This window comes from Stegastes partitus, unplaced genomic scaffold, assembly GCF_000690725.1.
Source record: "Stegastes partitus isolate 25-593 unplaced genomic scaffold, Stegastes_partitus-1.0.2 Scaffold20, whole genome shotgun sequence".
In the NCBI taxonomy this organism is placed as follows: domain Eukaryota; kingdom Metazoa; phylum Chordata; class Actinopteri; family Pomacentridae; genus Stegastes; species Stegastes partitus.
In genome coordinates this window covers 1,500,884-1,518,184 of record NW_007577751.1, presented here as the reverse complement: position 1 = coordinate 1,518,184, position 17,301 = coordinate 1,500,884, and positions in this window count along the sequence as shown.

Genomic DNA, 17,301 nt, shown 5'->3' with positions numbered 1-17,301 from the left:
ACAGATTGCAGTTTATTGTTCTTGAGAGTTTTTCATGAATTAAAGTAGAAGAAACTGACATAATGTGGTCATGTTGAATGGCAGTTATGTGATCTAAAACACACGGAAGAGGAAGCCGTCCCATTTAGGAAGTGCAATTTAATGAGTCCTGTCTAGCAATGGCTCTTTGAAAACACCTTTACGGATGAAACACAAATCACTGCTCAGACAGCTCAAACGTGTTCCTGTCTTTGCCTTGCCAACAGAAAAAAAAGGAAAAAAAAAAAAAGTTAAAATAGATGATCCAGAAACAGGAAGGATGTAAAGCCTTTTTTCAGCATCATCTGGGAGCGCAGTCCTGATTCCCAGATGGGCGCTTATCTTCAGCATTTTGTAGTCCTGCCAGAGAGCTGTTGTTAGAAACAAACCTGCACATGGTAATATTTTAATAGCTTTTGCTCTCTCAGAGTTCGTTTCAGCATGTTTCAAACACTCATTGGCTGGGGAGATGGCCCTTTGCTCCACCTGCATGTCAAAGATATTAATGGTTCTGAGTCATTTTGTGGCTCGAGGCTCACAAACCTCGCTTCCGATTTTACTGAACATGACCACTTTTCCAAAAGAGGGAGGAGGAGGAGGAGAAGGAGGAGGAGGGGGAGGTAGTCTGTCTGTCTGCCCGACTGTCAGCTGAGCTTCTGTGGGGAAGAAAAGCCCTTCCAAGGAGCCGGTTGTGTCTCCTCAAACATACAAGAACAATTGTTTTCATGTGCCAGAGAGTTTGGCAAGAGTCTCAGACAGAGGGAGGATGATGGAGGGCTGCAGAGTGAATAGAAAGGGTGGGTGGAGGGAGCCGGAGAGAGGAAATCCCAGAGAAGAAATTAGGGAACAATGCAGCTCGTCGTAGCTCTGCTCTGTTCTGGTGCAGCCTCGGACAATCAACCCCCAGCAGTCAGCAGCCTGCCAAAGCCCACAGGCAGAGGTGAGAATCCAGCAATACACACTTAAAGGGGTTTTTGCTTCCTTAAATAAACAATTGAACAGGCAGCGTGATGCAGCTCCGCAGCCTCAATCCCCCTCACAAAGACAGGAATCATTTCAGCCACTTACAGCTGTATTCAGCGGTGCAAAACAAAGACATTATCCAGATCAAACAGAAGGAGAGAATCATATTCTGAGGGAATATAAAAGTGCTCATCTTTCCCAGCGTGTGTAAAGGTTCATTATCATAGGTGTTCGAAATACGTGTCATTGTTAATCATGTCAGAATACAATCCAGAAACAGGCAGTAAGCACGACACTTCATATTATTACCCTATAAAGTTAATGTGATGATAGTTTCCTATTTTAACTCTGTGCCTCTGCACTGTAAAAAGTGGATTTAAAAAAAAAACAAAACCGTAATTTGTTGATCATTTTCCAGATATCTGCCATTATTTGAAGAGTGACGATGTATATATTAACCCTATTCAGGACTTTCATGTTGCCATAAGCAGAAGGTCTATCGGGGTCCATTGGACCCCAAGAAAGAATAAGTGCAAAATATTTGTTGGTATTCATTCTAGACTTTTATACTATGTTAAATAAAATTTTCAGATAAGTTAACGTATTTTTAGTTCCAAATGCATGACAAATGTCCCTCTTTCTATATGAAAAAAAGAATCTTCAAAAATGAAAAAACAATACCTGTCACCTAAACCAAATGGCCTGGGGTCCAATAGACCCCGAAAGTCCTGAATAGGGTTAAGGATTTAAATTTTTTTTTTTAATTACAGACAATAGCTAGTAAAATCACAGGAGAAAAAAATATGAATTTACATGTTGACTGTAAATAATAAGTCTAAACTGTGAATAATGTCCGCATCAAAAATTTGTGTTTTTGCAAACAGTAATTAGTTATTGAACAGTGTATCATCACAAAAGTGTTCAATTTTACTTTACATAAATCACTTATAATGCTGCCAGATTTTCACAATTGTTTTAAACTTTTAAAAAATGTTTACAGTATGTACAGTACAGTATGTGGAGTTGAGCGGGGAGCGTGCCGGTACGACAGGGTCAGTCTGCTCAGCTATTTAGTCTGAGTCAAAGTATACTTACAGCCACTGTCATGGCATCTAATTCAGATAATCTTCATGCTCAGAAGATAAAGCAAATTAAGTCTTTGTCTTTTCCTGTTGTTCCACCATCAAAAGTATTTCAGTAGAATGTCTCAAAAACCACATTTCATGGCAACTCATTCATCCGGATCGGCCTCAGATTTAGAATTTACGTCACGCTACTTGTGATTAAATGTGAAAATTTCAATGATTCTCTGAATTTTCATTCAGCGTCATCATGAGGTCAAAATATTAACGTTTCCACTTTAATATTTCATGACAAAACGCCAGCACCGGCTCATTGCTAGTTAGAAAATGTGAGCATGTTAACGCCAAACTAAGATGAGATGATGGTGAGCACCGCAGCCCCTGAACATGAGCGTGTTAGCATCCCGATGTTAGTGTTTAGTTCAAAGCATTGCTGTGCTTTGGGGGCTGCTATATGGGTCTGTCAGAACTTGTTTATAAGACAAGCTGTCCAACCACGCTGGAAATCAGATCTGAATGGCTGCACTCGAAAGCGGATTCAAAAGCAGTCCGTCATAGAGGGATGGAGCTGTGATATTGTTAAAAAACTGAGATAAGGGCACACATTTTCAGACTGTCTCTCTGGGAAGCGATTCATAGTGTTGCACTCAGCTGAACACATGAAAAGTGCCACAAACAGTTGTGTAACATGTGAAAACAGAGAGCTAAAGCGTTTCTCTCTCTCCTCCACACAGCTGACAAATCACGGGGTAAAGTGAGAGTGAACAATTGGTTTTTGTAAAGTTGCAGAAATGGCTGGACACATATCAAAATGTGTGGAGAGAAGGTGTTTCTGAAGCAATCTGATAAAGTGTTCAGACAGAGAATAAGGCTAGAGTGCACCACAAAGAAATGAACATCTGTTATTTTAAACTAAACAAGTTCACACAATGCTAATTAAGCCCATCAGCTCCAGGTACATTTCTCTGTATTCTAGAGTTTAATAGAGTTTTAAGTTAGTGGGAATGTTCCCACATTGGCAGAGCTTTTCTGTCAACCAGCAGTGATTGGTTGGCCAGAGCTGAAGAGGAGACTGAGAAGAAGTAAACTACAGCAACTAGATGCATGGCACTGAAAACCAAGTAAGCATCCAAGAAAAGTTTCTGATGCTTCTGATAAACAAGAAACTTTCGCTGGAAGGATTACAGTCTAAAAAAGCAAGCAGCCAACTGTGAGGCATATAGCATAAGCACACATAGACAGTGTAGGGGTAATTACATCATCAAAACCAGCTGCTTGTTGCATCGGAAACCGAGGCTGTAGAGCAGCGGTAGTGAATTAAGATAGTAAAGCAGCGGTGCAGAAAACCAAAGCAATAAGCTTAAAGTCACTATAAAGCTCCAAATAAAAACGTTGACTATATAGAACACTGATGGTAGTAACTTTAAGGTAAACTAATTAAAACAGCTTGAGGATTTTTTAACATAACATGCTGTGTTAACTGATTGACTGACTGACTGTTCTGTCTTAAGAGCTACTAACTTATGAATTAGCTACATGTATAGTTACACTGATGAGAAATTGCATGTTTTTGTTTTGTTGCAGAATCAGTCCAGAATTTCTTACTGCAGGTACATGAAAGTGTGATGCATGAATCAGTGGGACAACACTGTCAAGTTGATGAGTAACAGTTGAGCAGGAGACATCTAAAATCATTCAAAGACATCATTACTAATGTGAGCCATCCTCTTTTCCAAAAAAAAAGTGTAACACCCTATAACACTTTTCGCGCTTTTAAACACGCGCCACCCCCTCTCTTTATAAAGATTTTTTTTTTTTTTTTTTTTTTACATATATAGGCCGCACTTGTCTATAAGCCGCAGGTGTCCACGTTGTAACATGAGATATGTACACAGAAAGATGTTACACAGAAAGATTTTTTAAACTTTTAATTAAATACATACCGGTAGCATACACAAATACGTACCGTAAATGCTTTTTTCCAAACAGTGCCTGTAACACAGCTGGTTAAAAAAAAAAAGTAAAAATACAGTAGCCTGCCAGGAAAAGTCATTGATCCCTATCTTCATCTTCCTCCTGCGCGCTAAAACCACTAAAGTCGTCTATTTCAGTGTTGGAATTGAACAGCCTCAGACTTACTTTGTCACACTTCCTCAGTCTCTCTTTCGTTGTCACTCTCAATGTCACTTTCATCTCGAGGCAAATTCGTAAAAATTGTAAAAATCCATAAATTAGCTGCATCATTGTTTAAGTTGCAGTGTTCAAAGCATGTGAAAAAGGTAGCGGCTTATAGTCTGGAAATTACGGTACTTTTATCATTCGTATGTTTTCTTGTTTTATGTATTGTAATATATCTTTTTTTTTACTATGTTTTTATGATGTTTTTATGCTTCCTTGCAGCAAAAATAATCTTCTCTTGTGGGACAATAACGATCTTATATGAACTCAACTAAACTAAGCATTTGATTAGTTTTGGTTTCAGTGCAGAGTTTTAGTATCTCTGGATTTCTTAATTAATTTCAGCAACAATACAATTTTGGAAGTAAATTAAGAAACGGTCTATTGTATCTCAAAATATCATCTGTCCGCCTGGCCAGCACAGCAACACTGGTACTGTTACGGTCCATCAAAGAGCTATATATCTGTCAACCCCCAGTAAACATGCACGGTCTTCATGGGAAAGTCTGCGTGTACAGGACCTGTGGGAGAGACGGCGGAACCATTGGGATGTTTCATTTCAGCAAACAGAGCAAACAGTCAGAGGATTTCCTCAATCAGAGGCGAAAGAGTGTGCAGTGAACAACCTCGCTGACAGAAACATGGAGACCTGCACTCGCAGCTGGGCGTGCTAACAACCTCTGGGACTTACTGTGGCGTGCAACACCCTTTAACTACAGCACAGAGAGGCTGAATCAAACATACATGCGCACATCACACATGCACTGACTCACATTTACACCAACCTTCAGAGAATTACAACTCTGATGACTCTTACAAGCGTGAGCACTTTTTGCCGCTGACCTTTATGACCGCACTACTTCCTCATGACACGCAGTTTGTATGAACTTTAAAGCTCCCACGTGCTCGATTATGATGCTTTTCTAAATGCAGCAACCGGAATACCAGCACATCTGCATCTCAGAAATGTGGAGTATCACGCTTTTGTATTTGCTATTTACTTCTCGTGCTGAAATTGCTGCCGCTCACGGATCTGAAACCGCTCACAGCTGCAGTTCCTGATGTCCAATAGGACGTGGCCAAAAAAAAATCCTCATTTCCACTGATGCTTTGCTGTAACATCAGTAAAATTTCTATGTCCCTGCTCTTGCTGTGCCAGCTGCTGCTGAATGAGGTATTGTTTAATGCAGATGGTGGAATCCAAAGACCTCACTCTTCCCTTTTCCATAAAGTCAGTCTGCTATTAATAACCATATATCGACCTCCTTTGTCAACAAGAGCGACACATACAAATAATATGCTTGAAGGTAGACAATGGGGAGTTCCCTGTGATCAAAACAACAGGATGAGCTAGCGTGTGTGCGTGTGTGTTTGTGTGTGTGTGTGGGTGCGCATGTGTGCATGTGTGTGTGTGTGTAAGACAGTCAATCTGACTGACCGACTTAAATAGTTTACATTTTTCCCTCTGGTATTAATGATGATAATAATGATCGTACGTGTTTTCCGTTGGCACATTTCAAAACACCCAAGGGCACCTTACAAAGCATCACATATACACAATAATTTCTTTAACACAACAATTAGGTAACAAGAATAAGATTGATGTGAATATGACAATAGAGGATTATAATTGAGTTAATAAGTCAGTTACTAACATAAGGTACGATAAGCCATTTATAATCTCACAGTAAGGAAATTTACAGTGTTACAGCAGTAAAAGGATTTGGTTGAAAAATAAAAGATAAACAAGAAATATCCATAAGTACCGCTGACATTGTGCATATTCTCCTATATGTAGAATTTCAGATATTGCACAGATCCTTTAAATGTGGAAAATAATAATAAATACCAATAATGACAATAATCTATATACAGAAAGACATATTACATGGCTGTGCTACTCTGAACAAATGTTCTTTGAATTTTGATCTGAACTGTACAATGGAGTCCAGCTGAAGGATGTGTAGCAGTAATGAGTTCCAGAGTCGTGGCAGCAGAACAGCAGAGGAATATGTTAAAGCCTCAGAAGGTCTGAGAGGTTCGGGGGAACCAGATTATGGAGGGCTTTGAGGGTAAGCAGTATAATCCTGTAAATTAACAGCTGTGAAGAAAAGTTGACATGCACTTGTAAAGATCATGTAGACCATGAGATTCCTAGTACTCAGATAACTCTTAGTTTTCTGTGATGGAATATTTGAAACACAAGAGTGCCTTTAACACAAAAACAATCATGCAGTTCGGTTTTGTCATAGATTTATTATGGATATTTTGGAAATATGACAAAATCTGCAGGGTCAAAAATATATATACTGCAGATTGAATGATCAATTTTGGTGATGTAGAAAGCTGTGTTAATGACTTTTCTTAATGGCATGGCCTCAACTTCTCGTGAGTGATTACGACTGACTACAGGTGGTGACTCCTCTGAGGCAATTTGAATAGGGTTTTTCATTACCATGGGCTGTAAGGCTGCCCTACAAGGAGGAAGCAGTTCCTTAGAGATCAGCTGAAGTTTTCATTGTTTACATGAACACAGAAAAGACCTTTTGGAGGAAAGTTCTGTGTTCTGATGAAACGTATTGTAAAATGTGTTTGTAAGTGAGGCCTTTAACCCCCAGAACATCATACCTATTATCAAGCATGGTGGTGGAAGTATTATGTGCTGGGGCGGTTTTGATTCCAGTAGAACTGGATTTAATAAAACAGCTCTACCTCTACATTCTTCAGGGAAACATAATATCATCAGGCAGAAGGTTGGGTCTTGGACACAGCTGGGTGTTGCAACAAGACAATGACCCCAAACGGGGTTCAAAATCAGGGTAGAATTAAGAGTTTAGTCTGTTCTCCCAGAAGACCTGACTTAAAACCCCATTGAAAACTTTTGGACTGTTGGGCTAAGGCAGGGGTGCCCAATGCTGGCCCTCGAGAGCCCCTATCCGGCATGTTTTAGATGTTTCCCTCTTCCAACACACCTGATTCACATGATCAGGATCGTTTTCAGGCTTCTGAAGAGCTTGATGATGAGCTGATCATTTGAATCAGGTGTGTTGGAAGAGGGAAACATCTAAAACATGCTGGATAGGGGCTCTCGTGGACCAGGATTGGGCACCCCTGGGCTAAGGAAACAAGTTTGTGTCAGAAAGCCAACAGATTTATTTTAGCTGCGCCAATTCTGTCAAGAGGAGCGCTCAAAGATACAACCAGAAGCTTGTGGACGGCTAAGTGTCTAGATTAGGTGAAAATGGCCATGGGACATTTAACAAAGTCTTAGCAAATTCGCATTTCCGTCTGTACATTTTTAACCCAGCAGATTTTGCTATATGTCTACAAGACCTGCAAGCTATGAAATGACCAAAATGCATGATTGTGTTTTTGTGACAAAGACGCATGTGTTTCAGTGATTTCATTACAGAAAATTCTGAGTTATAGGAGTCACTGGAAACTCAAACGAGGTACAACTGGACTGATAGTATGAGTTTTGCAATCCTAGTAAATGGTACAATAATCACATTAGGACTGCCATGATGAGTTGGCATTATCACCAAGAATGCTTTTAATCCATATATTTTTTTTGTAGATTTTTTTTTTAACTTCAATTTAGTAAAACAATAGTTTTTCATTAGAATTATTGTGTATTTGTTCTCTGATGGCAGTAGTTTTTGAGTCATTGTTACTACAGTCATGGCTATAGTGTGGACAATGGTGGCACCAGCAACGTGTGACTCAGTTCAGTGTAAAACTTTCCAATGACCAAAGGCTTTGAAACAATGGAAGAACTTTAAAGTATTGCTGAATAAAAAGTTGGTCTGTACACCATGCAGAGTTTCAATGGCCAACATCAACTGCACAATGCAATGCACACACACAGACGTCAGTGTCCCTCTATAATGGATATTTTTTTTTGACTCTGCCTTCGTGTGACATTTGACACTTAATGTGTCTGAGCTGATTAAAAACATTTTTTTATTTGTCAAACTTTTTTTTTTTTGTGTGGCCTTTATTAATACTGAAAGTGCTGGTGGTTGAGGCGCCCACCTAACAACGTCAGCTGCACTTCACATAAAAACATGCTTTGATTTGTGATGTGGTTTGACACCTGGTCTCATGACAACAACAAAAATTGACTTAATGATAATAAAAAAAGTGAAAAAGTCAGGGAATTCCTCATTCTAATGTGTCAATACAGAACAACTACTGTATTCACACATTTTCAAAACACCCTGAACAGACAAGTTTTGTTTTTTAAAAGCATAATAAAACCTTTAACAGTTGAGTCTGTGGTTCTGGAGAAAGACTGTGGATATTTTGTTAGCTAACACTTCAAGATGATTACAATTTGTCAGATTTCTCACTCCCACTGCCCCCTTTACAACTGTCCTTTGCACAAGCTTCAACATGCACCGGACTCACTGGAATAGGGTTGAGTGGATCACTTTGCTTCCCATTTACAGAGCCAGGACTGCGTACAAACAACATATTGTTTTCAGTGTACACAGAATGAACAGCTAGCAGACCGTGAAAAGATTTTCACTGAATTTGACATGAGGTGTAATGTCTTAGAATTGCAGACTCCACTTTTGAACCACTGGGGGTCAGCATACAATACATTTTCAGCTGAAGAATCCGTCCAGGGATGTAACGTTTGACTTTCACAAAACCGAGGGACTTGTAGGAGACTTTACATTTTGAAAAGAAGGGTCAAAATCAAAGCAGCAGAAGCTGTTACATCCTAGCTTTTAGCTTTTATCACAACCATCTAAAATACCAGATCCTACAATTTCACAATGTCTCCACCTCCACTGCCACATGCCCCTCTGTCTCACCTCACATTTACATCATCAGGGTTATTTTTTCAAGTTTTAACCCTATTCAGGACTTTTGGGATTTTTTGGACCGCAGGCCATTTGATTTAGGTGACAGGTGTTGTTTTTTTTTTTTTTATTTCTTAAGAGTTTTTTTTAAATATAAAAAGAAGGACATTTGTCGTGCATTTGCAACCAAAAATACGTTAACTTATCTGAAAGTCTATTTAACATAGTATAAAAGTCTATAATGAATACCAACAAACATTTGTCACATGTTCTTTCTTGGGGTCCAATGGATCCCGAAAGACCTTCTATGTGTGGCAGCATGAAAGTCCTGGATAGGGCTAAAAAGCTCCTCTGAGGCCAAAAAGGAAATGATGCACCTGTTTCCACAGGCTGACGAGTCTGTGATTAGCAAATTGGAATTAATATGTAAAAAATAGGGGCGTACCCCTTTGAGCTACTCCTTAAGCTGCCTTCTTATGAAGTTGAAGGTTTTCTTGTAAGTGAGAATGCACTGTTCCAAAAAAGACCACATGGGGAAGTATTACCTCATTTACTGACTATCTCAGATTGACAGCTCAAATGCGCCAATTTCCAGGAAACTGTGACACCATTTCACGTGAAGGCAGAACAAAGACCATTGTTACAGCTAACTCAAGTGCCAGATAAGTGTAAAGGATGTTCCACGCCGTCGTGTTCATTAAGGTGAATTTTATATAATCATTTTGTTCACATTTTATTGTTGATTCTATTCATCCCAGAATACTCTCTCAACACTGTGGTTTGTTTATCTCAGCTGCTGTTGTTGCATTTTGCAACTCAGAGTCACCTTCTTATTCAAGCAGACTGCAATGAAAATGCTTCACTGTCGTGTCCAGGCGTCAGCAGCCAAATGAATTTCCTCGCAGTGGCGTGGTACAAGGTCAGTCACTCACCTCAAGTTTTCAGGAGTTAACAATGCTAAATTTAAGCTTGAGAATTTGTTTAATTTAGTTTGGAAATACTGAAACAGCTTTTTCTTCATTACCTTCAACAGTTCAGCAACAAAGACAAACTTGGCATCATCAGGATACGTAAAAGTGACGGCCGAATAACGCCCTACAACCTCTCTCGAAACGCCAGCTTTGGACATGATTACAGTCTGTTGATGCCCAGAGTGAAACCAGAAGATTCAGGCACATATGAGTGTGCCCTCACTGCAAATGTAGGAGGTCAAAACCTATATCACCAAATCCAGCTAATGGTTCAAGGTAGGCTTTTAACGTCACCATATCCATCATACTTGGTGGAAACTATGCTGCTTCAGTGACTCAAAGCATCCAACGTATTTTTGTTCCAGGGTGCTACATATTTGTCCCTGGGGTCTCAGACCACAATTTAGACCACGTGGTGTTCTTGCGGCAGCAATGCCACCTTCACCAGCAATTGACACCAGTAGCACAGGTTTAGGTTTAGGCATCAAAACTACTTGTTTACCTTTTGGAAAAGACCATGTTTTGAGTTAAAATACACCCTTTCATTACAGCAATAATAATAATAATAATAATAATAATAATAATAATAATAATACATTTTATTTGTATAGCAGTTTTCAGAAACTCAAAGATGCTTTACAGGACAACAGAACAATAAAAGCAACCAATACAAAAGACTAAGCAAAAATACAAGCAAGCAGGTAAAAACAACACAAAAGATAAAATAAAATACAAAAAAATAAATTCAATATGAAAGTTTATGTATGAACAGCAGAGCAAAACAGGTGAGTTTTTAGTTTGGATTTGAAAATGAAATTTGAAATGATCTATGGTGTCTCGGATGTGCTGTCGGAGAGAGTTCCAGAGCGTGGGGGCGGCAACAGAGAAGTTCCTATCCCCCCAGGTTTGGTGCAAAAACTAAATTTCTGAAAACAAGCTTTTACACTTGCATTTGACTTTAACGGAAAAAAACCCCAAAAACTAATGTGCATAATGAAGGACAGAAATGCATGGAAACACTTTTTAAATTTTATTTTATTTTTTAAAATAAGCTGGCATAGCAATCATTAAACTCACAACTAATCAGTTGTTTCTTTCATTGTCTTTGTCTCCAGACAGCATGAAACATGTCAAATAAAGTTGACATTAAAAATTAATTAGAACTTTCTAGATTAAAAACAATTCCAGATTTTATGTGTACATGGCCAAAGTTTTGTTTGTTTCTTCTTTAGTGTTTCTTAGCAGTTGGCAAACAACTGGTTTGGTTTTTCAGCTTCTTTTACTCTGTTTATTATAGCGTAGCATATAGCACCATGCTCTACTATGGTAAAATTAACGTTTTCAGTTTGTACACTGTGCTTGATAAAGAGATGTTAGCCACACTGGTAAATTAGCTAAGAATTTAAGCCCTTCATTGCTTTCTCAAAATGAAAAAGAAAAAAAAAAGTCCCTACCAGGTGACAGTTTACAAAATGCTATGACATAATGCAGTAATGTTTTAATCATTCAGTGTTGGCAAATATTTATTCTAGCATGGATAAACTTTTTTAAAAATCAATATTCAAATGCAAATATTAAAAAATATCTATTGCTTTAATTTTTTTGATTTTTCAGTACTGAAATATATAATGATTTTTTTTTTTTGTCTTTTATCTTGTCTAAATACAGAGTGTGTGACCCAAGCTGACCCAACAACAATATCAAGTCAAGTCACCGCTCTTGCATTGAATGCAACTCACCCCAACCAGCTCTGTGACAAACAAATCGAGGACCTGCCTGTCTTGTGGACCACGATAGGCTACATAGCAGTGGCCCTGGTTAAAATCATTGTGTCACTAATCAGTATTTGGGTAAATATGCTCTTTTATTCATCATCACATAGAATGTTTAGTTCGTTGTAAGTTGTGAAACAAACAAGTCAAGATTTTAATTGATAGAGAACATGATCAAAGGGCTTTATAGATAATTAAAATTAATGCAATAAAGGGGAATGTGAAGTCATCAAAAGATCTGAGGACTCTGGAGGCAGAATAGGAGATGTGTTGGTGCCAAACTCATGCAGTGCTTCAAGACATATAAAAGAATTTTAAAATCAACTACAGTTATATTTCACTGGTAACCAGTAAAACAAGTCTGACAGGCTACTACAACAACAGAATTAAGGCAATCAAGTCTTTTTACAGTTAAAAGGTTTCTAAAGAAAAAACAAGTCATTCAAATGAAGTGATAAAATGGCCAAAGTGCTTTGTTGAGGAGAAAGGAAAACATTTAGGTTTGAGATTAAAATGATTAAACTCTCAATAAGGTTTGGGGAACTTTGTCTCATGGTTTTACCAACACTTGGTTCAGGGGGTTTTGATATCGGTCACAGTTCTGATTAAAAGACACACCGACTCAATTTTATTGTGTTTTTATGCTGGGTGGGGGGGACAGACAGGTGCTGAGGAAATAATATGTTTTTGTGCTGAAGAAATAATATGTTTTTGTGCTGAAGAAATAATATGTTTTTGTTCCTCACTGAGACTGATACTTGTGGTGCCTTCGTTTAATAACCACATTTTAAAGCAAAAGAATTGTCACCTGAATCTGCAGCTTTGCAGAGCTTGACCCAGTCTCATATCAAGTTTCAGTTCATTATTTAACAAAGTTACTGGCATTTCTGGTTCCAGCAGGTGACTTTTTTCAGTAAAATTGCTCTGAAAACCAACTGTATGGTACCTGTTCAGCAGGCAGCAGCAGGCAGGCACAATGAGCAAGTAGCTGTTGAGCATTGTGGAGCATTCTGTATATACAGATCCAGATATTTCTCTCAGAAGCTGCTGGAGACCAAAAACAGAGCTAGGGTTAGGGTTAAGGTTTGCTAAAAACAGTTTTGAGATTGAGATTATGAAATCTTTTTATCATAATTACTTATGACAGAAAAATGAGTGGTCACCCAAGCCAAAGGCAGGAGAGATATGGAATTAATTGTTATATGTTAATTAATTGTTCAAGAACACTCTGGCGCAGATTTACAAGAACACATTTAGGTTTGTAATGTAGTAAAAGAGCTGCGTTAACATGCAGTGCTGATAAAAAGTATTCAACCCCCTTGGAAGTTTTTCACATATTTGCTTTTAAACATTAAATCATAGTTAATTTAATTAGCCTTTTTTGGAAAATAATTTCCAAACAAGACTAAACCTCAAAGTGAAAACACTTTTTTTTTTTTTTTTTTTAAGTAATGTCAATTAATGAAAAATACAAGATGTGAAATAAGTGATTGCACAAGTGATTGCCTTTAAAGCGACTTACCTAATTCAAGACAGGTGCAGACAATTATTGCTACAAGTCACACAGTTTATGAAATGGAGGTCATCTGAGAGCAATGAATTTGTCTCAAGTGATTTTCGTATAAAGACACTGACATCTGAAGGTCCAGTCACTGGAAAATTAGTACTACTGGCTGTAACTAAACCATGAAGACGAATGAACACTTCAAACAACTCTGTGAAAAAGTTCTTGAAAAACGTAAGTCAGGGGATGGATACAAGAAAACTTCCAGGTCACTGAACATCACTTAGAGTACAGTCAAATCCATCATTAGAAAATGGAAGAAGCCCGGCCAAGGAGTAATTCGACTTAGAGCAGGCCATTCTTAAAACTTATTGACCACGCAAACAAGAAAAAAAGATTAGTGAAGGGGGACCACCAAGACACCTATGACTCCTCAGATGGAGTTACAAGCTTCAGAGGCTGAGATGTGAGAGATTGTGCATGCAACAGCTGTTGCTGGTTTGTCACCAGTGAAGCTTTATGGGAGAGTGACAAAGAGAAAGTCACTGGTGTGGCTTTAAATTTCGACTTGTGTTCACCACCAGGCATGTAAGAGACTCTGAAGTCACCTAGAGAAAGTTACTTGGTCTGATGAGACCAAAACAGGGATTTTTGGCCATCAGATTGGACACTATGTTTGGCAAATGCCAAATACTGCACGTCATAATAAAGACACCATCCTCATCATAAAGCATGGTGGTGGCAGCATCATGATGTAGAGATGCTACTCAGCAGCAGACCCTGGAGAGCTTGTAAAAGTAGAAGGTAAAATGGATGCAGCAAAGCATAGGGAAGTCCTGGAGAACAACCTGATGCAGTCTGCAAGAGAAATGCAACTTAGGAGATAAGCTGTTTTCCAGCCAGACAGTGACTCCAAACATACAGTCAAAGCTACACAGAAATGATTTAAAGACAACAAGGTGAATGTTCTAGAGAACATAGACCTCAATCCAACGGAAAATTTGTGGCTGGACTCACAATCACAGGGCTAAAATTGTAGCATCCAGATGTGCATTGCTGATTGAACAATATCCACACAGGCTCAAAGATGTAATTGAGGGCGAAGGTACATCTACTAAATACTGACTTGATGGGGGTTAATGTATTTATTTTTAATAATTTGAATTACTTTTTTTTTTTTTTTTAAATCTCACTTTGATATTAAAAAGTCTTACTTGTAAGTAGTGGTTTCCTGTTTGAACAAACAAACAAAAAAAACAGTCAAATGATATTAACTAAATTCAATGTTGAGAAACAATAAAATGGGAAAACCTCCAAGGGGCTGAACATTTTTGACACTGTATATCTATATACATGTTACATAGTTTTTTTAAAAAAAAAGCTGTTTCCTGAAAATCATTGTTTGTTGTCTCTTAGTGTAGGTGTTATGTTGCTTGCTTTTCCGCTGTGGCATCTTAACCACTGCTTTTCAGTCATGTTTCAAACAGCTCTAAATCAAAGCACTGCAGCTGATTTGATTGATTTCATTTGGCTGATTTATTCTCACTCAAAACAAAGTGAAACATTTCTAGCTCTAATATGAGGTTTAACATGAAGTCAAACACTGTAGCAATGCTCCGTTCTATACATTTTCCTTCATGTTTGTATGAACAGAAACTCAGTCCAACCCCCGCTCATCATCTGATTAATTACAATAAATCCCTCAGTATTTTCTCAGACTATTATTAGACACCAACTTCTTGGCAAAAAGAAAAGAGTTATATCGGTAAATTGCAAACGGCAAACATATAATTTGCAGGCAACACAAAGAGTGGCTCTAATATGCAAATCAGATGCCACAGCAGTTTGTTGCTCAGATGTGTTGGTGGAGGTCTGAGGTAACATTTCCTCTAACAGCCTCCTGTCTACGCTTTTGAGAGTTGCTTTTTTTTTTTTAAGTGGGTGGGCTTTTTCCAGCTTAATTCACTAAATGCATTTCTTCTGTATTGTTTTGTCTCTTTCTGTTGTAACTCAGGTTATTAAACTCAGTTCTTCAACAGCACAGCGAACAGCAGAGTAGGAGCTGAATGTTTGACCTGTTTGGAGACTTCAGGAAGGCCATGTAAATCGAGGGAAGCTCTATATCAGCAACTAAAAATGGCTTCATTTTTGTATTTTCTTTTTTATGGGATTTCAAAAATGTTCTTGCTTTCAGTATGGTAAAGTGTACAAGTGTACAGAACTAGACCACATGTTGCTTTTTTTATTAGCACGAAAGAGGCCAACAGGAACAGACAAGAGGATGTAAGGTTTCTTTAGAAAAACAAAACCCACCACAGCACTCACACTTCTACAAGTATGAATAAACAACATCTATTGTAGCATATAACAGCTGACAACAGATCTATTGTAACAAATAATTCCTCACGTTTACATTTGACAGTTATTTAAACAATCTTTAAATTAATTTTTTACCAACTGAGTATAAACCTTTTTCAACAAATTATTACAAGTGCTTTTTTTTAAAAAAACTGTGCTGTTTATAAATGCATAATGCTAAATATTTTTTGGTGCATAAAACTGTATTACTTAGCTTTCTGCTTTCCTCGATCCCACCCCCTTGAGTTTTAATTCCTGTTTAAGAAGTGAAAGTGCAGCTCCACTCCAGGCTCTCCAGCCTGTATTGACTTTCACTGTCTGTGCTGTAAAAGCATTCCAGCAACTGGAATAATCACCACTGTTATACAAAGTCAGACACAGGAAACACATTACAATGATCGCTGCCTTTTGTATATATGGATTTGAGATCATGCATGAGGAGAGGAGTCCCTCTGGGAGCAGGAATATCATGTGCAAAGATCACCATCTACTGGCAACACAGCAGCACTTACCTGTTAACCACGTGGATTTAAATATGAACAATTTTGTAAACTTGGTCAGGGAACATATATATATTTTTGTATGTTGAAAGCTATAATACAATTGTAATGTATTTTTATGTTAAATATTAACAGCAAATAAAAAAAAAGTAAATATCAGTAACTCATTTGTTTCATTGTTTGACTATTCATTTAAAAATTCCATAATCTGTCTCCTACTGATGTTGTATTTCACAATATTTTCCTTTTTTCCAACCTTTAGTTTCGAGACTGATACAAAACCAACTAACAAACCGGATCAGAAGACCTTAGAAACCAGCTGCAGGTTTCTGATCTTGCACAGATCAGAAAGTAGTGAATCGGTGAAAAGAAACCAAGACCAACATCGCATGAGGCACGTAAAATGCAAAAAATCCAGGGAGAGTCAAAGGTCGTACATAAAGCAGAAAACCTGGAAAAAGCTGAAAAACTTGACTGCAAGAATGCAAAGACAATCGAGCAAAGAGTTCTGGTGCTTTTTTGTTACGGAGAGTGATTAACAGGTGGATGATTACTGAAGGAAGTGCAGGTCAGGACACAGCCAGAGGGACTAACAGAAAGAGAGCAGAGAGGCAACGAGGACAGAAAACACAACAATACAACAAAATACAAAGATTGCGGCAGCTGCCATGACAGCTCCTTTAGCTTTGTGTCTTCTCTCTAAACAAAGGCATTTAACTGACCTATTTCTTATGTTTTTTGCAGCATTGCGAGGTATCAAAACATGCACCATGTGTAGCTCTAGAAAACATGAATTCCAAGTGAGTCTAGTGAAAAGCAGGAAAGGCTATACAGTTAATAATGTCTGTCTCATAAGAGCCAATAAGAATCGTTGACTTTCAGCAAGCCGTGCATTTTCCAACTTGTCTTGACCTTTACAACGTCTCATTGTTATTAGAACACAGAGGACTCAAATGATCTTCAAAGGCTGAATCTTTAGTTGGAAACCATGCCTCACAGAGCCACAATAGCCACATTAGTGGTAACACACCAGGTTGAAATGAACCAGCAATATTCTGTAAAGTCCCGCTCTATTTATAAATGTGCTTTCTTTATTCTCAGTTGTTACCACCTTGGTCTGCTACACTGAAAAAAATGAATGCTT